General features: G+C 36.7%; 2 long non-coding RNA genes across 2 annotated transcripts in view; one reads left to right on the top strand and one right to left on the bottom strand.

Moving 5' to 3' along the window:
* The window catches only part of LOC123788336 (uncharacterized), a 603,154-nt gene extending 581,009 nt beyond the window's left edge, over positions 1–22,145 (top strand). Inside the window, exon 5 of the long non-coding RNA XR_006778474.2 lies at positions 21,619–22,145. This is a non-coding gene — a long non-coding RNA (uncharacterized LOC123788336). The remainder of the gene's footprint in view (positions 1–21,618) is intronic.
* LOC123788335 (uncharacterized) overlaps positions 1–22,368 on the bottom strand; it is a 144,691-nt gene that overhangs the window by 4,060 nt on the left and 118,263 nt on the right. Inside the window, exons 3-4 of the long non-coding RNA XR_006778473.2 lie at positions 17,670–17,782; positions 87–147 (exon numbers count right to left, since the gene is read on the bottom strand). This is a non-coding gene — a long non-coding RNA (uncharacterized LOC123788335). The remainder of the gene's footprint in view (positions 1–86; positions 148–17,669; positions 17,783–22,368) is intronic.

The raw sequence follows: 22,368 nt of genomic DNA, 5'->3' as shown, positions 1-22,368 counted from the left end.
GCAAAATAGTCTCCAACGGAGTGGTTCTAGGTATTCCATCTCTTCTGACTTCTACCCTATCTTCTGCAAGGACTAGTACACAGTACCTGCAGTTGACCCATGCAGTGCTCCACCAGGGGCTCAACTGTCTGCTGGGCTGCCACAAATCTGCAGTGAAGTCAGGAACAAATGGGCTTATTAGCATCTCCATTTGTTGTCATCCAAAACATTCACATTAAAATATCCTGCCCAATATCCATTAAAATTACTCCCTGCCCACCCCCCTCCATATGCACACTGCTGGCAAAGGTAAAAATCCAGCTGAAAATTCTAAATTTGAGGCCTACATTCAACCAGCTTTCAGAGTGAAGATGCCCCTCCTGGGAGGGACATCTCAGTTCTAGGGAAGGGTGAAATACTGCTGTGCAGGAAGCCAGGCTTCCTAAGGCAAAGCCACACAGCCTTGAACTCCTCTAGGAAGGTGAATGCATCCCCTAATGAAGTGCAGCTGATGGACTAATGCACAGAGCAGCTGCCCTGAGCAGGTCTCAGCCTGTAGTCACACGGAGCTCAAATCCATGTTTTTAATTCACTTGCTCTAATTATGATGGATGGGGAGAAGATGCAAAGTGCTCTCCCTTTTTCAGAAAAGCCTTGGAAGTCATCAAGTGTCCCAACCATTTCAAGAAAAGAGTAAACTTGGGAAAATCCTATTGAGGACAAGTAGAGGGGTTTATCCTGGCGGAGGAGCTAGTACTTTGTACAAAATGCTCAGATCTCAAATACTCCTCATTTTCTGATAAAAAGAAATTGTGCATGGATCAGATAACTTGTATTGGCCAACATTTGAGTAATTACAGAGGATAATAGTCAAAGATAATAGTCAAAATGATATGTGTTGTCCACTTGACAGAAATAATATCTTTGAGAAAAAATTGGCCAATATGTAATATTTGGCCACATTTATTGAATAATTGGACACATTTGTCCTACCACAAGGCCTCTCGGGATTTCTGAATGTTCAAAATATATAAGTTCCCTTTTCCCACTAAAAACTTGAGTAAATCAGCTTGGTCCAGCAGTCACCTAAGTTGTACACTATACAGGCTTGAAACTGGATAACTTCTCTCTTTCTCCCTCTCTCTCTCTCTCTCTCTTTTTTTTTTTTTTTTTTTTTGTGGGGCCTGTCAGTATCCTCTGAAGCCCCTGGAATCTCAGAAAAAAATCTGATCACACGGGCCCAAAGTCAGAGACATGGATGGTCCTCTTTTCTGCTCCCTAAATGACCCTAATTCATGGGTCTTGTAATGGTTTTGATTAGCTATGAGATTTGTGAGTTGAAATGATGAATTTGAAACTCTTCAACTAAACAAATATTTATTAAGCATCAATTATGTTTTTGCTATCTATGGTGATATGTAAGACTTGAATCTTGCTCTTAGAAAGGTTCTCAACTTACTTGATAATTTAAAATGCATTCAAAACAGTTGTAAAACAATATGAGATCATCCTAAGTGGTGAAGATAGGAATTACACAAAGCCAGGAGGTGAAAAAATAATAAGAAGAACAAGGGGCCAGAGCCATTGGAGGGGATGTATTTAGAAAGAGAACAGGGCTGGGGTCCTGAAGAATGAGTGAACTATGAATCAGTGCAGGAAAGGAGGGAGCAATTCCTTGCATGAAGTAGAGTATCATCAAATAAATTGGACCTTTAGAATAGATAAAGATGATCTGTGAAGAATATTACTTTGTTAGTAATTTCTTGGAGATGGGTAGGTAATGTGGGCCTGTTAACAGGGAAGTAAAAATGGGTTCTTAAGTAGCTGAGTGCCTGAAAACTGTAATTTTTGGAAGAATTACTGTAGAATTTTTTTGAAATTGTTTTTAAGGTCATAAGAACACATTTATCTCATGGATGCTCTCAGCACTTTCTTGAGATTGGAGTGTGTGGAAAGTTCTCCAAAGTTGTACTGAAAGTGGCCCAAATTCTAATGTTTTTGGACTTATTCTGGTGTTCTTTTTCTGCCTTTTTCCCTACCCCTACTTCCATTGCAGGGCTAGTTTCCTTATGTGGAGGCTGTAGCAGATGGGGATAAAATGTATCTATATCTTATTTTCACCTTACTGAAAATTCAGTTTCTACTCCAGTTCTCATTCTTGAAGCCACCTCATGCATAAAGAGTATAAGAAATCATATTAGAATTAGAGCCCATTGAAAACCTCAAGAATAACCAGTTACTCTCCAGGATTAAAGTAATTTCCAAGGGGTTTCAGTTTGAATGCAAACATGTTCCTTCACTCAGTGAACATTAATTGGATACCTTCTCTGAGCCATGGAATATGCCATAAGAGCTAAAGCACAAACCTACTAGCAACCAACAGTGCCTGAGTGCAAAAATCTCAGTGGCACAGAATCAAGCATTAGCCTCTTAGAATAGGAATTGAAGCCTGTAGGTGTGACTTATGAATGGTTGTTAAATGTCTTCTGCCAAGATGCTACTATCCAGGAAGGAATTGTAGGATTGGTGGGTACAGTCCGACAGGGTAGAACCCAAGATATGTGGAACAGTAGAGAAGGGTCACCTACAGAAAATTATTCCTGATTATATGTTTGACCTGAGGTTCAGTCTGCTACCAGTACCCCAAGGGAATAGTACATTCTTGCATCTGGTTCAAAGCCTGACTGCACAGTGTGCACACGTATGTCCTGAACATCCCAGAGGAACTTATCAGACAGTAGAACCCACAAATGTTATATTTTTAGAGGTTAAGAGTACCTAAAATTACATGCAGCTATCAGGAAAGTTGGGAAGACATTCTTTGTATGGTCAGTACCATCTACCCTTGCCTGACAGAACAAAAGTCAGGCAAAGAAGACTGAGAAAATAGAAAAAAACCCTTTCTTTCTGGGTTATCATTGCCAAAAAGGGAATATCAAAATAATTTCAGCTGGCTGATGAAAACACAGGGTGAAATATCCCAGGCAGGGAGCTGCACAGCTCAAAAAGAATTAATTTCATAGTTTTCTGCCAATTTTTTTTTCTTTCTCTCCTCTCCCCCACGGAAATACTTCTGTCTTAGTCACATACTGGTTGAATAAAATGATCACATAGCCTGCTGTTCAGAGCTGGGATTGTGTGGTCATCTTCTTTGGAAGACAGTCAAGGACAAATTAGGCATGCATTTCTCTTATCAAGTTTTAACAATCTGGGTATTTGGTGGCAGCGCAAGAAGGGGTCTGCTGATAGAGGCTTTGAGTAGAAGGGACTGCTTTCAAGGCCAAGAGCCTTACAAAGTTAGGCATCTGGTATTATTTGTCCTATTGCTTGCTTCCTGTTTCTTCATCAGTGCTATTAAAATCTAGCTAATGATCAGATTCATTTGGGGAACATTATTCTTTTTTGGGTGGGGGGGTCATTTTTCTTAAATGTATGTGTGTTCTCAGCCTCCACTTCAGATTTTGTGAATAAGGATTTCTCGGGGTAGGTATGAAGAATCTACAGTTTCAAAAAGATCTCCCAAGTATTTCTAATGATCACCTAAGTTTTACATCCATAATCTGAGGTGGTAAGACTTTACCTGGAGGGGTCACCTACTCAAAGGTAGAGCTAAAAAGATGCTTCAAAAAATAAAAATAAAGATAAAATAAAAAGGAATGATTCTTTGTCGCTATGTGAATACCTGGAAGGTGCTGGAGTAAATGAGAAAGTTAGTTCTCCATTTATTTTCTTAAGAGTGCCGGTAATCCAGCCACGCACCTCTTGAAACAGCCATTAATTGTCGCTTTTGTTATAACAAGTACTCTTAATAACTGCTAAACATGAAGGAATGATCTTTCCTTTCACAACAAACAACAAAGGCTTGAAAGAACTCCATCCTAGATAATAGTTAGAAGGGGACATTTTCCCCTGGAAACACTGCAATTCCTAGACTGTTAACATGCATGGGTGAAGATGTCATTTGGATAATTTTCAAGTATTTTCCTAGTTTAAAAAAATTAGTTTTAGGTCTCCAACACCATGATTAGACAACTCTATATGATGCTCTGTTCACCACAAGTGTAGCTACCATCTGTCACTATACAATGCTTTTACAATGACCTACTATGGACTGTATTTCCTATGCTGTACCTTTAATCCTCATAACTTGTTTATTTCGCAACTGGTAGCCCGTACCTCCCAATCCCCTTTATCCATTTTGCCTCTCTCCCCACCCTACTCCCTCTGGCAAACACCAGTTGATTCTCTGTATTTATGGGTTTTTTTCTGCTTTGGTTTTTTGTTCATTTGTTTTATTTTTTAGATTCCATAAATAAGTGATACCATATGGTATTTGTCTTTCTCTGACTTATCTCACTTAACATAATACCTTTTAGGTCCTTCCATGTTGTTGCAAATGGCAAGATCTCATTAATTCTTTTGGCTGAGTAATATTCCATTGTGTACACACACACACCGCCCCCCAAGTCTTTATCCATTCATCAGTGGACATTTAATTTACTTGCAAATCATGGCTATTGTAAATAATGCTATGATAAACATAGGGATGTATATATCATTTTGAATTAGTATTTTTGTTTTCTTTATCTAAAGACCCAGTGGGGAATTACTGGATTCTATAGTTTTTCTCTTTTCAATTCTTTGAGGAGCCTCTATACTGTTTTCCAAGTAGTGTCACCAATTTACATTCCCCCCAACAGTGCATGAGTGTTCCTTTTTCTCCAATTCCTCTCTTTTTATTTCTTGTCTTTTTTATTCTATCCATTACAGGTGTAAGGTGATAACTCACTGAAGTTTTGATTTACATTTCCCCAATGATTAGTCATGTTCACCATCTTTTCATGTATCTGTTGGCCATCTGTATGCCATCTTTGGAAAAAGTCTATTAAGTTCCTCTGCCCATTTTTAAATTGGATTGTTGCTTTTGTTTAGTGTTGACTTGTATAAGTTCTTTACAATAATTTTGGATATTAACTCCTTACAGGATACATTATTTGCAAATATCTTCTCCCATTCAGTACGTTGCCTGTTCATTTTGTTGATGCTTCCCTATGCTGTGCAAAAGGTTTTTATTTTTGTGTATTCCCAATACTTTTTTGTTTTTGTTTTTGTTTCCTTGTCGGAAGGGATGTATCTAGAAAAATGCTCCTAAGGCTGATATCCAAGAGGTTACTGTTTATGTTTTCTTCTAGGAGTTTTACAGTATTAGGAGTTTATTTTTGTGTGTGTATGAGAAAGTGATCTAGTCTCATTCTTTAGCATGTAGCTGTCCAGTTTTCCCAGCATCCTTTAGTGAAGAGATTATCTTTTCTCCACTGCATAATCTTGCCTCCTTTCTGTAGATTAATTAACCATAAAAGCATGGGTTTATTTCTAGGCTCTCTATTCTGTTCTATTGATCTATGTGTCTATTTTTGTGCCAGTACTATACTGCTTGATTAGTACAGCTTTATAATGTATCTTGAAATCTGAGATTGTGATACCTCCAGCTTTGTTCTTCTTTCTCAAGATTGCTTTGGCTACTCAGGATCTTTTGTGGTTCCATACAAATTTTAAGATTACTTGTCCTAGTTCTGTGCAACATGCTATTAATATATTGATAGAGATTTCATTGACTCTGTAGCTTCCAATCTATGAGCTTTATGTCTTTCCATTTGTTTGTGCTGTCTTCAATTTCTTTCAGCAGTGTTTTATAGTTTTCAGAGTACAGATCTTTCACACCCTTTTTTAAAGTTTATACCTACGTGTTTTATTCTTTTTGGTACAATTGTAAGTGGAATTGTTTACTTAATTTGTCTTTCTGCTACTTCATTATTAGCATATGAAAATTCAACAAATTTCTGCATCTGAATATTGTATCTTGAAACTTTACAGAATTCACTAATTCCTTCTACAGCTTTCTTTTGGTGAAGCCTTTAGGTTTTCTATGTATAGTACAATGTCATTTGCAAGTACTGAGAATTTAACTTCTTCCTTACCAATTTGTATGCCTTTCATTTCTTTTTCTTGTGTGATTGCTGTGGCCAGGACTTCCAGTTTATGTTGAATAGAAGTGGCAAGGGCAGACACCCTTGCCTTTCTGATCCTAGAGAAAAGTTTCAATTTTTCACAATTAATGTGATGTTAGCTGTGGGTTTTATGTATATGCCTTTTATTATGTTTGGGTGTGTTCCCTCTAAATCCATTTTGTTGAGAGTTTTTATCATAAACAGATGTTGGATTTTGTCACATATTTTTTCTGCATCTATCGATATGATCATATGGTTTGTTTTTTTTTTTAAGATTTTATTTATTTATTTGACAGAGAGAGAGACAGCCAGCGAGAGAGGGAACACAAGTAGGGGGAGTGGGAGAGGAAGAAGCAGGCTCCCAGCGGAACAGGGAGCCTAATGTGGGGCTCAATCCCAGAACGCTGGGATCATGCCCTGAGCCGAAGGCAGACACTTAAGGACTGAGCCACCCAGGCGCCCCAATCATATGGTTTTTATCCTTCATTTTATTAATGTGTGGTATCACATTTATTGATGTGCAAATACTGAACCATACCCAGAATAACTTCCTCTTGATCCTCTTGATTGTGGTGAATTATTCTTTTAATGTGTTATTGAATGTAGTTCACTAATGTTTTTTTGAGGATTTTTGCATGTATGGTTATCAAGAATCTTGGCCTGTAGTGTTCTTTTTTGAAATGCTTTGTCTGGGTTTGGTATCAGGGAAATGCTGGCCTCCTAAAATGAATTTGGAAGCTTTCCTTCCTCTTCTATTTTTTGCAACAGTTTGAGGAGAAGAAGTATTAACTCTTTTTTTTATTAACTCTTTTTTTTTTTTTTTTTAATGTTTGCTAGAATTCACCTGTGAATCCATCTGGTCCTGAACTTTAATTTGTTGGAAGTTTTTTGATACGGATTCAAACTCATTGCTAGTAATTAGTCTGTTGAGATTTTCTATTTCTTCCAGGTTCAGTTTTGGAAGATGGTGTATTCCTAGGAATTTATACATTTCTTCTAGATTGTCCAATCTGTTGGCATATAATTTTTTCATAGTAATCTCATAGTTTTTTGTGTTTCTGCAGTATTGGTTGTTACTTCTCCTTCATTTCAATTTTATTCATTTGGCTTTTCTCTCTTTTTTTTTCTTGAGTCTGGATAAAAGTTTATCAATTTTGTTTACCTTTTGAAAGAACCAGCTCATGGTTTCATTGATCTTTTCTTTGTTTTCTTTTTTCCATCTCTATTTCATTTATTTCCACTCTGATCTTTATTATTCCCTTCCTTCTACTGGCTTTGGGCTTTTTGTTCTTCTTTTTTTAGTTCTTTTAGGTTTAAGGTGAGATTGTCTATTTAAGATTTTTCTTATTTCTTGAGATAGGTCTGTGTCACTATAAATTTCCCTCTTAGCATTGCTTTTGCTGCACCCCAGATTTGATCCCTTGTGTTGTATTTTCATTTGTTTCCACATATTTTTCTCTTTGATTTCTTTATTGACCTGTTGGTTGTTTAGAAGCATGTTGTTTAACCTCCCCATGTTTCTGGTTTTTTTCAGTTTCTTTCTTATAATTTATTTCTAGTTTTATACTGTTGTGGGCAGAAAAGATGCTTGATATTAATTTCAGTCTCCTTAAATGTATTGAGGCTTGCTTTGTGGCCTAACATGTGCTCTGTCTTGGAGAATGCTCCATGTACATTTGCAAAGAATGTGCATTGTGTTGTTTTTGGATGGACTATTCTGTATATCTGTTAAGTCTGTTGGTTTGGTATATCATTCCAAGACACTGCTTTCAATTTTCTGCCAGGATGATCTATTCACTGATGCAAGTGTGGTGTTAAAGTCCCCTACTACTATTTTATTACTGTCAGTTTCTCTCTTTATGTCTAATATTTACTTTACAAATTTAGGTGTTCCAATGTTGAGTGCATAGATATTTACGATTGTTATATCCTCTTTCTGAATTGATGCCTATAACATTATGTAATGCTCTTCTTTGTCCTGTGTTACAGTCTTTGTTGTAAAGTCCATATTTTCTGATGTAAGTAGTGTTGTACTAGCTTTTTTTTTCAATTTCATTTGAATGAAATATCTTTTTCCATTTTTTCATTTTCAGTGTATACATATTTTTAGTCTAAAGTGAGTCTTTTGTAGTCAGCATGTAGATGAGGTGTTGTTTTTTTTTTTTTTTTTAATCCATTCAACTTTGTCTTTTGATCGGAACATTTAGACCACTTACATTAAAAGTAATTCTTGGTAAGTAGGTATATATTCCTATTTTGTTCTTTCCTATTCCTTTCTTTTTCTCTTGCGCTCTTTCCTAGTGATTGATGACTTTCTTTACTGTTATGCTTAACTTTCTTTCTCTTTATTTTTGTTATGTATCTACTATAGCTTTTTGTGGTTTTGGTTACCATGAAATTCATGTATAACATTCTAAATATATAGCAGACTATATTAAGTTGATGGTCACTTAAGTTTAAACATATTCTAAAAGAACTTCATTTTTACTCCCCCCCCTATGTTTTATGTATATGTTACATTTTATATCTTTTTCTTTTGTGAATCCCCTAACTTAACTGATTTTCATACTCACTTTCAATCAAAGTGATTGCTTTACTATTTTTAATGTTTATTTCCTTTTACTCATGATTTTCTTCTAAGTATGGCCTTTTATTTTCTTCTTAAATACCTTTAACATTTCTTATAAAGCTGGTTTAGTGGTAATAAACTCCTTTAATTTTAGTTTGTCTGAAAAGTTCTTTATCTCTCCTTCAATTCTTATTCTACCTGGCAAGGGTATCAAAATTATTGGTTGGAGGTTTTTTCCTTTCAGCATTTTGAATATATACCATGCCACTCTCTTCTGGCCTGCAGTTTCTGCTGAAAAAAATAGCTAATTAGCCTTATACAGTTTCCCTTGTACATGACTAATTGCTTCTCTCTTACTAAGGCTTTAAAAAATTTTTTTTATCTTTGCCATTCTAATTATTATGGGTCTTGGTGTGGACATCCTTGTGTTCATCATCTTTGGAATTCTGCTTCCTGAACCTGGATGTCTATTTCCTTCCCCAGATTAAGGAATTTTTTAGCTATTATTTCTTCAAATAAGTTTTCTGCCCCTTTCTCTCTCTCTTCTTCTCCTGAAAATACCTTTCCCCACTACAGTTTGCAGCATCAGGGGGTGGGAGTTCCCTTTGTTACCATGTCTTCATCTGTCTTACTGTTCTTTATGTGGTCTCTCTCTCTTTCGTTGTGCAGAAGCTGTTCAGTCAGCCCTCAGTTCTTCTTCAGGAGGAATTCCTTTATAATTAGGTATAGATTTGGTGTGTCTATGGTGGTGATGAATTCAGAGTCTTCCTACATTTTCATCTTGGACCAGAAGATCACTCTTTTTTCAGTTTTATTGAAAAATAATGGACGTACAGCACTGTATAAGTTTAAGGTGTACAGCATAATGGTTTGATTTATATATATTGTGCAGTGATTACAATAGATTGAGTTAACGTCTATCATCTCCTGTAAGTATAATATTAACTTTCCTGTATGTCCTGCAGTAGTGTTAATTATAATCATCATGTTGTATATTATATCCCTAGTATCTATTTTTCTTGTAACAGAAAGTTTGTATATTTTAACCACCTTCCTCCAATATCCCTTCCCTGTCCCCCTTGCTTCTGGTAACCACAAATCTGATCTATCTATATCTATATACACATACACACATATATATACATAATACATGCACACATACATACATACCCACATACATATATGCACACATATACATACATCACAACATCTGTATCCACTCATCCATCAATGAACAAAGATTGTTTCCTGTTTTGGTTATTGTAAATAATGCTGCTATGAACGTGGAGGTACAGATATCTTTTCAACATAGTGTTTTTCTTTCCTTTGGAAATATTCCTAGAAGTAGAATTGCTGGATCATATGGTAGTTCTCTTTCTTTGTTGAGAAATCTCCACACTGTGTCCATAGTGTCTATACCAACTTAAAATCCCATCAGCAGTGCACAAGGGTTCCCTCTTGTCCACATCCACACCAGCATTTGTTATCTCATCTTTTTGATGATGGCCATTCTAATAGGTAATATCTCATTGTGCTTTTAATTTGCATTTTCCTAATGACTAGGGATGTTGAGTATCTCCTCATGTACTTCTTGGCTATTCATTTATCTATCTTCTTTGGAAAAATGTCTACTCATGTCCTTCACCCATTTTTTAAGTTGGATTATTTGGGATTTTTTGCTATAGAGTTGTATCAGTTCTTCATATATTTTGGATATCATTCTTTTTTCAGACAGATGGTTTGCAAACAATTTCTTCTATTTCTTTGGTTGTCTTTTCCTTGTTGATGGCTTCTTTTGCTGTGCAGATAATTTTTAGTTTGATGTACTCCCACTTGTTAATTTTTATGTTTCTGTTTGTGCTCTAATTAGGTGTGATTTCTAAAAATTATTACCAAGACCCATGTCAAGGAGCTTTTTTCCTATGTTTTCTTTGGGGAGTTTTGTGGTTTCTGGTCTTACATGTAAGTCTTTAATCCATTTCAAGTTAATTTCTGTGAGTGGTATAAGATAGGAGTCAATTTTCAGTCTTTTACATGTGAATATCCAAATTTCCCAGCACCATTTGTTGAAGAGATTGAGTTTTCTCTAATGAATATTTTGGGCCACTTGTCAAATATTAGTTGTTTGTAAATGCTTGTGCTTATTTCTGGGCTCTCAATTCTGTTCCATTTGGTCTACTTGTTTTTATGCCAGTCTCATACTCTTTTAATTACTATAGTTTCTAGCATTGCTTGAAATTAGGAAGTGTGATGCCTCCTGCTTTGTTCTTTCTTAGGATTTTTTTCTTTGGCTATTCAGGACCTTTTGTAGTTCCATGTAAATTTTAGGGCTAGTTTCTCTTTCTGTAAAAATACCACTGAAATTTCAATAGGGATTGCATTCCATCTATAGATGGCTTTTTGTACTATGGACATTTTAACAATATTAATGCTCCCAATGCATAACCTTGAGATACCTTCACATTTATGTCATCTTCAATTTCATTCATCGGTGTCTTGTGGTTTTTAGAGTACAGATTTTTAACCTCCTGTTAAATTTATTCCTAAGTATTTTATTGTTTTGATGCTATTGTAAATGATTGTATTATTTCTGTTTCAGAAAACTTATTAGTGTATAGAAATGCTACTGATTTTTGCATATTAAATTTGCATCCTCCAACCTTATTTATTTTATTAGTCCTAACAGTTTTTTGGCTGAGTTTTAGGAGTTTCTATGTATAAAATTGTCATCTGCAAATAGACAATTTTACTTCTTCCATGCCAATTCTGCTTTTATTTCTTTTTATTGCTTGATTGCTCTAGCTAAGACTTCCAGTACACTGTTAAAAAAGAGTGGTGAGAGTGGGCCCCCTTGTCTTGTTCCTGATCTTAAAAGAAAAGCTTTCAACATTTCACCATTGAGTATGACGTTAGCTGTATGCTTGTCATGTATGGCCTTTATTATGTTGAGATATGTTCCTTCTCTGCCTAATTTGTTGTGCTTTTATCATGAATGAATATTGAATTTTGTCAAGTGCTTTTTCTGCATCTACTGAGGTGATCATACAGTTCTTTTCTTTCATTCTATTGATGTGATGTATTACATTGATTTGTATGTATTGGACCATTCTTGCATTCCAAGGATAAATCCCACTTGACCATGATGAACTGTCCTTTCAAAGTGCTGCTGAATTTGGTTTGCTAATATTTAGTTGAGAATTTTTGCACCTATATTCATCAGGAATATTGTATAGTCTTCTTTTCTAGTAGTGTCCTTATCTGGCTTTGGTAACAGAATAATGTTCATTTCATAAACTGGGTTTGGGAGTGTTCTCTTCTCCTTGACTGTTGGAAGACTTTAAAAAAGATTGGCCTAAGTTATTTCTTAAATGATGGTAAAATTCACCAGTGAAACCTCCTGATCTTGGGCTTTTCTTCACTGGGAGTTGTTATTACTAAATCAATATTCTTACTTGTAATTGGTCTATTCAGATTTTCTAATTCTTCTTGACTCAGTCTTGGTAGTTTGTACATTTTTAAGAAATTTTCCATTTCTTCTAGGTTGTCTAGTTTGTTGGTATATACTCGTTCACATTAGCCTCATAATTTTTTGTATTTCTGTGATACCAGTTGTCTCTTTTTTATGTATCCTTTTGATTGAACTCTCTTTTTTCCTTAGTCTAGGTAAAGGTTTATCAAAGAACCAAGTCTTAGTTTGGTCGGTCTTTTCTATTGTTTTTCCTTTGTTTCATTATTTCCTGCTTTAATCTTTGTGTGTTTTTTTGTTGTTGTTTTGTTTTGTTTTTCCTTCTGCTAACTTTGGAATCCGTTCTTCTTTTTCTAGCTCCTGAAAGCATAGAGTTATGTTGTTTATTTGGGATCTTCCTTGCTTCTAAATGTAGGAGTTTATTGCTATGAACTTGCCTCAGAGAACTACTTTTGCTACATTCCATAAGTTCAAGGATGTATGGTTCCATTTTTGTTTGTCTCAAGAAACTTATTTTCCATTTAATTTCTCCTTTGAGCCATTGATTGTTCTGGAGAGTGTTATTTAATTTCCATATATTCTTGAATATTCCAGTTTTTCCTTTATTTCTAGTTTCATGCTATTGTGGTCAGAGAGGATATGTGGAATGATTGAGTTTGGTAAGACTTGTTTTGAGACTTACATATGATCTATCCTAAAAAATGTTCCATGTGAATTTGAGAGGAATATGTATCCTCTGGTTGTTAGAATGTTCTGTATGTGTCTGTTAGGTCCATTTGGTCTGCAGTATTTTTAAATCCCCTGTTTTCTTAGTGATTCTCTGTCTGAATGATCTATCCATTGTTGAAAATGGAGTATCAAAGTCCTCAAGTTTTATTATATTGCTGCTTATGTCTCTTTTTAGCTCTGTTAGATTTTGCTTTATGTATTTAGGGGCTCTGATGTTAGGCAGGTGGATATTTACCATTTTTTAAATGTATTGACAACTTTAACATAATATAATGACCTTATTTATCTCTTTACCATTTTTAAAGTCTATTTTGTCTTACAGAAGTATAGTCACCCCTACTTATTTTCTGGTTACTATTTGCTTGAAATGTCTTTTCTATCCCTTCGTCCACTACAGAATCTAACTTTTACTATATATTTACCATGACCAGTGAGTTTTACATTTTTACTTTTTTATATTAATTATCAACTTTTTAATTCCAACCAAAGAACTCCTTTTAGATTTTCTTGTAAGGCAGTCTAGTGGTAATGAACAACCTCAGCTTTTGTTTTTAGGGGGAAAGTCTTTATCCCTCTTTTGTTTCTGAATGCAATCTTTGTTGGGTATAGCAATTTTTTTCCCCATAGTCTAAATATGTCATCCTGTTTTTTTCTGGACTAAAAAGTTTTGTTGAGAAAACCATCAACTGTCTTATGGTAGTATGTAACTTCTTTTTTTCTCTTGATACTTTTAAAATTGTTTGTTTTTTTACTTTTGACAATTATAGTGTGTATTGGTGTAGCCCTATTTTAAATCAGCCTGTTCAGGTTTGTGTCTCATTGATCTGGACATACACTCATTTCATAGGTTTGGGAAGTTTTCAGCCATTCTGCATGTTGAGTCTGCTTCTGAAAGTTTTTCTCTCTTGTTTTTGTTTTTCTTTTGGGAAAGGCTAGGAGGAGTTGATGACTTTTCTTTGTTGAACTTCTCATATTACTCATGCATTGTTTTTCTAACTTTGTTTAACATCTGTGTATTCTTGTAGCTTGCTGAACTTCTTTAGGAGGATTATTTGAATTTTCTGACAGTTCATACATCTCTATTTCTTCAGGGTCAGCTATTAGAGCTTATTTATTTCCTTTGGTATCATCATATTTATCTGACTTTTATGATCCTTGATTCTTTATGTTGGTATCTGTGTATTTGAAGAAGTCATTTTCTTTTCTAGGCTTTATAGGTTAGCTTTGGCAGGCACAGTTCTTCACCCAGCAGCTCAATTTGGTTTTCTGGGCATGTTTGCTGCTGAGGTCCTTGGACAGGTGGGGACTACAATTAGGGTCTGTTTTTGAGCAAGGTAACTCTTTGAGTTCTGATGTTAGGGATGGAGGTGTGTGCCACTGGTTGAGAACAGCTGGATAGGACTGCTGGCATTGTTTCCTACCCAAGTAAGCCTATAAGATGGGGTCTTCAGCGGTCCAGTGGCTCTGATTGAGACTTATTAGATAGTTGGAACTGGGTTTATATTATTCAGTAGAAGACAGGACTGTGGTCAGGTGAAGAAAGAAGTTTTTTGCAGAAGGGCAAAGCCACAGGCTCTGCTCTTTGTAAGGAGGGCTCTTGAATGGGCTATGCAGCTTCTTTGTGCTTTGATTATATTCCCTTGTCATGCAGGCTAAAGACTGTATTCAGCAATGACTGGGACTATAAATTAGTTTTACTGCCTGGGCACAGTGGGAGAAGCAGGTCTGAAGCTGGTAATGCTTTTTGTTTTAACTCAAGCTGACCTGTGTGGCCCAAGTTCTCTGAATGCACTACTGGCTTTGTCTGCCTATCTCTTGGCACCAGTGTTTCTGGTGTATGCAGTTTCCAGCCCTTTTGGTCAGATGGGTCTTGGGAGTCACAGTGGGTGGGGTTATGTTTTACATTTCTTGCCTAAGTGTGTTAGGCAGATGCCAGTCCAGGAACTTTCAGGTTTTTTAAGGTTTCTGGTTCAGATTGGCCCAGAAGGGTACACTGAGCCTTGGCTATAAATTAATTAATCTCTCTGCCAGGGTGCAGCAGAACACATGAGACCTGGTACTGGCTTTGCTCAGTGAGAATCAGCTTTGCCCCTTCTCGGTTTGAGTTACTGGTTACACAGCTTTCAGGTGCCATCACCAGCCCCTCTGGCCAGATGGAGCCAGGAGCCAGTCCCCAGTGTGGGGAGCTATGACTTAGCTCCTTGCCTGAGCATAAGCAAACCATGGTCTAGGACCAGCAAAACTTCTCATTTGAGGACCTGAACTGAGCAGATCTATACCCCAACAAATTTCCTGGTCAGAGAGAACCACCAGCTTGGTTCTGTAAATGAGCAAAACCACTGGCTGGTATTACTAATTAGACATTGAAGGTATGAATTTGATCTGCTAATATCCATACGCTGGCTATTGCAAGGCCCCTCCCAATTCACCACCACACTCAGATTCCCAGTGTGTAAGCCCACGTCTGTCAGGCAAGACCAGATTAGAGGTTCCCACAAAGCAACCCACAATATTGGGGGATTGGAAGCCCCCAGGCTCTCTTTTCCCCTGGAGGAATTGGAGGCTCACAGGAGACCTCTCCATGTAATGCTGCACTGACCTGGGCAGGTATGGCAATGCAGTTAATATGTAGCTGCTTCTCCTACCCTTCTAATGCAGACATTTTTGGTCTCTGTGGTTTGGTGTGGGGGCGGGGGGTGATTGAGCCTCCCCTCCATGTTCTAAAATTCTTTCAATGGTGTCTTGTCCAAGAATAGTAGTTAGTTTTTCTTCTTGTGAGGGGGAAGCAAATCAGCAATGACTTTTGTCACTATCTTGGGGATATCACTCCTACATACTTTTTCTTATTTAGAAGGTATTATCACTGTTTTATTATAAAGGGTTATAATTCAGGAACAGCCAGATGGAAGAGATGCATAGGCAAGGTGTGTGCTCTGAGTAGGCCACTCTCCCCAGATTTCTATGTGTTTACCAACCCAAAACTTCCATTAGGTTTATTTTGGTAAGTGCAGCTTATGAAAACTCTGTAGGAAAGAAGCAGCTCTCCAACTCTTTTATTTGTGGTCTGATCTGTGTCTGAGTTTGATTGCAGAAGGATGCTCATCCTTCTACAGGGACAGTCTCTGTCTTCCACAGATGGTATGTAGAGCTCGATTTGTGGCTGGTGGTTCCACACACATGGAAGGGTACATCAGGATCAGAGTGTAAGAGGACACTTCCTTAGAGAGAGACTTGTCATTTACCAAAATAACACCTTTCTCATAGCTGGAGTTAATCTGCTCAGAAACAGTTATTGCATACATCCCAGTGTTGTTTCTGCTAACTTAGCCATTGACCCTCATCACAGCTCACCACCTCCAACCTTTTAATCCAAGGTGTCAGCAATGTAGACAGCCATAATTATAATTAATGATGGAAAACCAGTGAATATTCTAGTGTCAAGAGTCACTGCACAAAGAGAACTGACCCTCACATGTTGAGAAATCAGTGCCTACTTGGCAGAAACTAGAGTCTTCTGGCTCTGCTCAGTTTCAAGCATAGGCAGCAGCCACCTCTCAATTTCTGGCAGAAAGCACTGGGGCCCCAGGATTCTCAAGTCTTCTGCAGAGGTGACTGTTCTTTTATGTTCCACTTGGTAGATATAAGGTATTAAAGGTAAAAGAAGCAAGAAAACCGGTTAGAAGAGTATGGCCAACAAGATGGATCTGTTTGCTCCTGATAGTACACAATGAAATCTTGAACAAGCGTGGGATAAACCCGACATGATTATATCACTGTAAATTAGAAAGATGATTAATATCAGTGGCTAGATAGGCTAAACCCAAGACAGAATACTGGAGACAGGAAAATGACTTTCCACTTTTGGAAAAAAAAAAAAAATCAACTAATCAAAAAGAGCATCCATTGTCACCTAGGCTGAAAATATCTGTCATACAGAAACTTTGCTTTTCTGCAATTAGACACAAAATATAAGTTTTGTATAAGATGTATAATTTCTTCTTTGTTACCATTTCTTATATTCACCCTTTTTTTCTCTACTGTTATCACTCTAGCTCAGAAATGAACTGCACTTTGCGGGAGGTACCTGATTTTTCTAGTTTGCCTAGGCCAGTGATCCTCAAAGTGTGTTTTCAATGGCAGGGTCATCATCTCCTGAGACCTTACTAGAAATGCAAGATCTCCAATTCCACTTGAGATGCACTGTAGAAAAAACTCTGGGGATGGGATTCACCAATCCATGTTTTTTTTTTTTTATTATTAATAATGATTTTTTATTATGTTAGTCACCATACAGTACATCCCCGGTTTTCGATGTAAGGCTCGATGATTCATTAGTTGTGTATAACACCCAGTGCACCATGCAATATGTGCCCTCCTTACTACCCATCACCGGTCTATCCCATTCCCCCACCCCCCTCCCCTCTGTAGCCCTCAGTTTGTTTCTCATAGTCCATAGTCTCTCATGTTTCATTCCCCCTTCTGATTACCCCCCCTTTCTTTATCCCTTTCTTCCCCTACTGATCATTCTAGTTCTTATGTTCCATAGATGAGAGAAATCATATGATAGTTGTCTTTCTCTGCTTGACTTATTTCACTAAGCATTATCTCCTCCAGTGCCGTCCATGTTGTAGCAAATGTTGAGAACTCATTCTTTCTGATTGCTGAGTAATATTCCATTGTATATATGGACCACAACTTCTTAATCCAGTCATCTGTTGCAGGGCATCTCGGCTCCTTCCACGATTTAGCTATTGTGGACATTGCTGCTATGAACAAACCAATCCATGTTTTAATAAGTCCCCCAGGTGATTTTGATGCATGTATAAGTTTGAGAACCACTGAAATGGTTTATGCTACAGCAGTAACCCCCTAAATCTCAGAGTCATAACATATCCTTTTCTTTTTTTTAATTACTCACATCAAATCTGTTAGGGTGACCTCCTCAGTGCAGCACTTGCACAAACGGTGATTCAAATTCACACTTTCCATCATGTGCCTTCTATCACCTCAACATGAGACCACAGAGATCACCTAGACAAAGGAAGAGAAATTGGGACAGTTACAGTCTACTCATAGTCAACTTGGAAGTGACACTTTTCCAATCACAGCTAATTGACCAGAACTTGTCAAGTGGCCTTTTACAAGAAAAATAGGGAAGAACACAGATCCTGAGTGAGAATGACCCATAATTAATGGATTTAGTGCTAGTCTTTGCCTTGCCCAGTCAAGTCTACATAAAGAGGAGGAGAATTTTTCTAACCCATGGATAATGTAAATTATTGTCATAATATTCAATAAATTTCACAATCTGTTTCCTTCCTACTTTTCCAAACACACATTGTTTTAGTTTTGATTATCTTCCTTTTGCTTCCCCACACTCTTCATGAAATGTGTCTTATTTCGTAGTGCCTTCCTTTTTTATCGTCTCCCTATTCACATATTTCTTGTCTTCCAAGACTGAAGTCACCAAGTCTCAGCATGATTGTCACTATTAGAGAGTCTCCATTTTAGAGATGACCCTCTGGTGCCCAGAAACCATGTCACCAGTATTGACTGTCCCCTGGTCATTGCCAGTTGAACAAGAGATAGGTATGTGCCTACCTGGGCTAGATTTTTGTAGAAAATATATATCTGTTGTCAATAACACTGAAAACAAACACTGAAAAGATTTCTGGTGATTATATATTGGTATGTATTCCATAGAATATTCTTTTCGTGAGATGTCACTATAACCAGGTAGGTTTCTTAAAATATGGTAATATGTGTAGCGAGGGGTAGGGAGGTGTCAGTGCGTAAGGTTACTGAGAGAGCTACAAATGGTTCTGGTTCTACATTAGTATTTTGTCTTGAATAATTACATATTAATTCTTATATTACATATAAGAAACACATACTTGGGGCACCTGGGTCGTTCAGTTGGTTAAGCATCTGCCTTTGGTTCAGGTCATGATCCCAGAGCCCCAGGATCAAGCTCCTTCCAGGCTCCCTGCTGAGTGAGGCATCTGCTTCTGCCCCTCCCCTGCTCCTTCTCTCTCTCTCTCTCAAATAAATAAAATCTTAAAGAAACCTATAGTTAACCAAATTATGTATTTATAAATAAAATCATATGGAGGTTTCAGTTTTATATAGTACCCTCAATAAGAAACACTATTTCATTTCTTTTATACACTCATCATTTTCACAAAAGGAAAGCTGTATTCATCCACTCCTCTTAGAGACTTTGAAAGCTTTCCAGAATATTATTGGCTAGTTCCCCAGTTAGGAGAGGAAAAAAACCCAAAAAACAAAAAAAAAAACACTTCATCACCTCCTTTGGTTAATAAGACCAAGCAGTTTCAAAATTAATTCTCTAGTTACCATCACAGAAATAATTCCTTTAATTAGGGTTTGCCATGTCACAACTTCTGCTTGTTAGTCCATTATTTCCAACCTAAGTTTCAGAGAAGAGATTAATCCTCTAGGTCTATTAATGAGTTTCCAGAATGATCTGAGATAGAGGTAATTCTCTGAGGTTAAATAACTGAAATAGTGATTGACCTTCATCTTCTTCTCAAATTCAGGTATAATTAATTCCTCAGCTGCCTATACCTAGGTTGCACTATGGAGATTCATGTATTTCTGACCTTGGTCCAGACTTCATCTCTTTTTTGCATTGACTATGTTGCCCACTTAGGGAACACCGTCACCCCAAGTGAGGTTGATTAGTATATGCTTACATTGCAAATTTTCTAGAAAATAGATTGGAATAAATTCAAGTTATATGCATGAAGAAAATTACCTTTGCTATCTATGCAGTTTATCATACAGTATATTTTTCATTAACTTTTTAAATGCGTATTTTCATCATTTGAAATTCTCTACCAGTTTTGTTTGTTTTACCTACAGTTGCAATATATATATATTTTTTTCTTTTTCAGTAGGTTGATTACGACCCAGGTACTAAAAAGTAGACTTGAACTTTATTAAAAATGAAATAATTTTTCCAAATACATAATTTAATCTTAATTTAAAATTAAGATTTAAGGTGAACGTTAAAGAGGAACTGTTAAAAATGTGCTGAAAGAAAACTGAATTATAATTTTTAAAACTTATAAATTTTAAAAATTGAACAGAAAATTCAGAAAATGACAAAATCAAAAATATCCAAGCTCATTTGAATGTTTTGCCACTGCTAAATTATCAGTTTAAAATGATTTCCCCAGTCTTTTATCACATGTATATGTCTTATATAAATGGCAATAAAACTATATTTTTAGTCTGAAAGTTTTATATTCTTGAATTATATATCTTCATAGTCATAATTTTAATTTCTACATTACATCCCAATAGATGATGGTACCATACTTGTTCCTCCATAATTTAACATTTGTGTTACTTTATTATAACACTGATATTAAGATATTTTTCTGTATTTTGAATGACCTTCTTAGAAGAGAGTCTATTATCTTTCAGTCCTGTGGTAAAACTTCTAAACATTTTCGTAATACATTGTCAAATTGTGGGAAACAAAGGCAGGAGAAAAATTATTAAATTTCCTTACTCCCTACAGCCCATTGACAAGTCCTTGAAACAGGCAAAGTGACATTCCTCTAGGGACTTAACTACCTCGACGTTAACAATTTACTGCAGGCAAAAGGCAATCTTAGCCCAAACCCCAGGATCCTAAGTCTACTTTAACAAAGGAAACTTCCAAAGGAATTTTTTTATATATCTCTACCCCAAGATACATGTTGGCAATCACCCCCCTCAAGCATATGACCCACCGATATACATCTGAAGGGTGTCATGACTCGGGTTTTTTTAGACAGTAATAAATGACCTTTTCCCAACAATAGCAAGCCACATCAAGGTCCTGGAAACCTTGCTTCTTCCAAAATTCCTTAGAGACTTAGGCTATCCCAAACCCATTCCTCATGACCCCCGTGCAGCTCTTTCTGCCCACGGCTCCTGTCCCCACCCTTTTGCATCAAAGACACCTCATGGATTCTTCCTTGGCCATTGGCTTCCAACCCTAACGGTCTTTTCTACATCAAAATTGCTTAAGAAACGTTGTATCTTAAAGAAAAGGTCATTCCAGTTTTCAAAGCTACCATAATTCCTATTTCATCACACATAAGCTAATATTGACAATATTATTAATTTTTCTTAATGTATAAAATGTGGAATATATATATATATATATAGTATACTATATATATATATATAGTATACTATATATATATATATATAGTATAATATATATATATGAGACTGGGGGAAAGATTTATTTTAAGGACTTGGCTTATGCATTCATGGGTGATGGCAGATCCAAAATCCTCAGGGCATCCATAAGGCTGAAATTTTTGGTAAGAGTTGATATTGAAGGGGAGTGAATATAACACACACAAGTACCTCTTTGGCGTGAGGATTTTTTGAGCTGGTTATTTTTAAGAAACAACTGACACAGGAAAAGCTCTGAAAACTAAAGAGAAATTTCCCTTTTGTAATATATTTACATTTTTAAGGGAAATCCTCATTTGTAAAGGTGTTTTCCTGTCTAAGAAAAAAGGAGAGTTACAAATCTCTAGAAACTCTTACTGGAGAAGATTGGGACTTGAATCTGCATAACAATAACACCCTCATTTCATGTGTTTTGCCATAGCTAGACTCCCCACACACATCATCTGTTGTCTTCAGCAAAAGATGGTATTTAAGGTAGTGGCTTGGGCCAAGTCGGGGAGTCACTCAGTTTTCCTGGGTATTTCCTATGTATATGAGAAGAATACATGTTATTAAACTTCTGTTTTTCTATTTATGTCTTTTATTACGGGGAGTCTCAGCCAAGAACCTGTAAGGGTAAAGAGAAAATTATTTTTCCTCACCTACAGTTTGGTGACCCATGACGGAGCCTGCTGAGATCCTGTACTTGCTCCAGAGCCTACAGACAGGAACGTGGAAAACTGGCAGAAGTTGGCAGAGGGAAGAAATATTACCTAAGTCGGATCTCACCCTGTAGTGCCCAGTTGAGAACAGAAGGTAACAAACTGTCCCTATTTGTGGGAACTATTTCCTTGGGTATAGTGACACTGGTAAAGATTTTGTTATGGGTACATGTTTTCCCAGTTTTATTGAGAAATAATTGACATACTGTGCATCTTAAACGCACAGCAATGTATAATTGTTTCTTTTGCATATATTTTGAAACAATCGCCACAAAAAGTTTAGTTAATATCCAACATTCATATAGAAAAAATGAAAAGAGGGGCACCTAGGTGGCTTGGTCCTTAGGTGTCTGCCTTAGGCCCAGGGCGTGATCCAAGGATCCTGGGATCGAGCCCCGTATCGGGCTCCCTGCTCTGCTGGGAGCCTGCTTCTTCCTCTCCCACTCCCCTTGCTCGTGTTCCCTCTCTCGCTGGCTGTCTCTCTGTCAAAAACTTAAAAGAAAAAAATTTCCTTATGCTGAGAGCTCTTAGAATCTACTCTTACCAACTTTTCTATACATTATACAGCAGCAATAACTGTACTTATGTTGTACAGTAGATGACTAGTAATTATAACTGGAAGTTTGTAACTTTTGACCACCTTCTTCCAATTCCCCCTTTCCTCACTCTCTGCCTCTGGTAACCAAAAATGTGATC

The sequence above is a fragment of the Ursus americanus genome, chromosome 20 (genome assembly GCF_024610735.1).
Source record: "Ursus americanus isolate L20-20 chromosome 20, mUrsAme1.1.p, whole genome shotgun sequence".
NCBI classification, from domain to species: domain Eukaryota; kingdom Metazoa; phylum Chordata; class Mammalia; order Carnivora; family Ursidae; genus Ursus; species Ursus americanus.
This window is presented reverse-complemented; position numbering and strand designations above follow the sequence as displayed.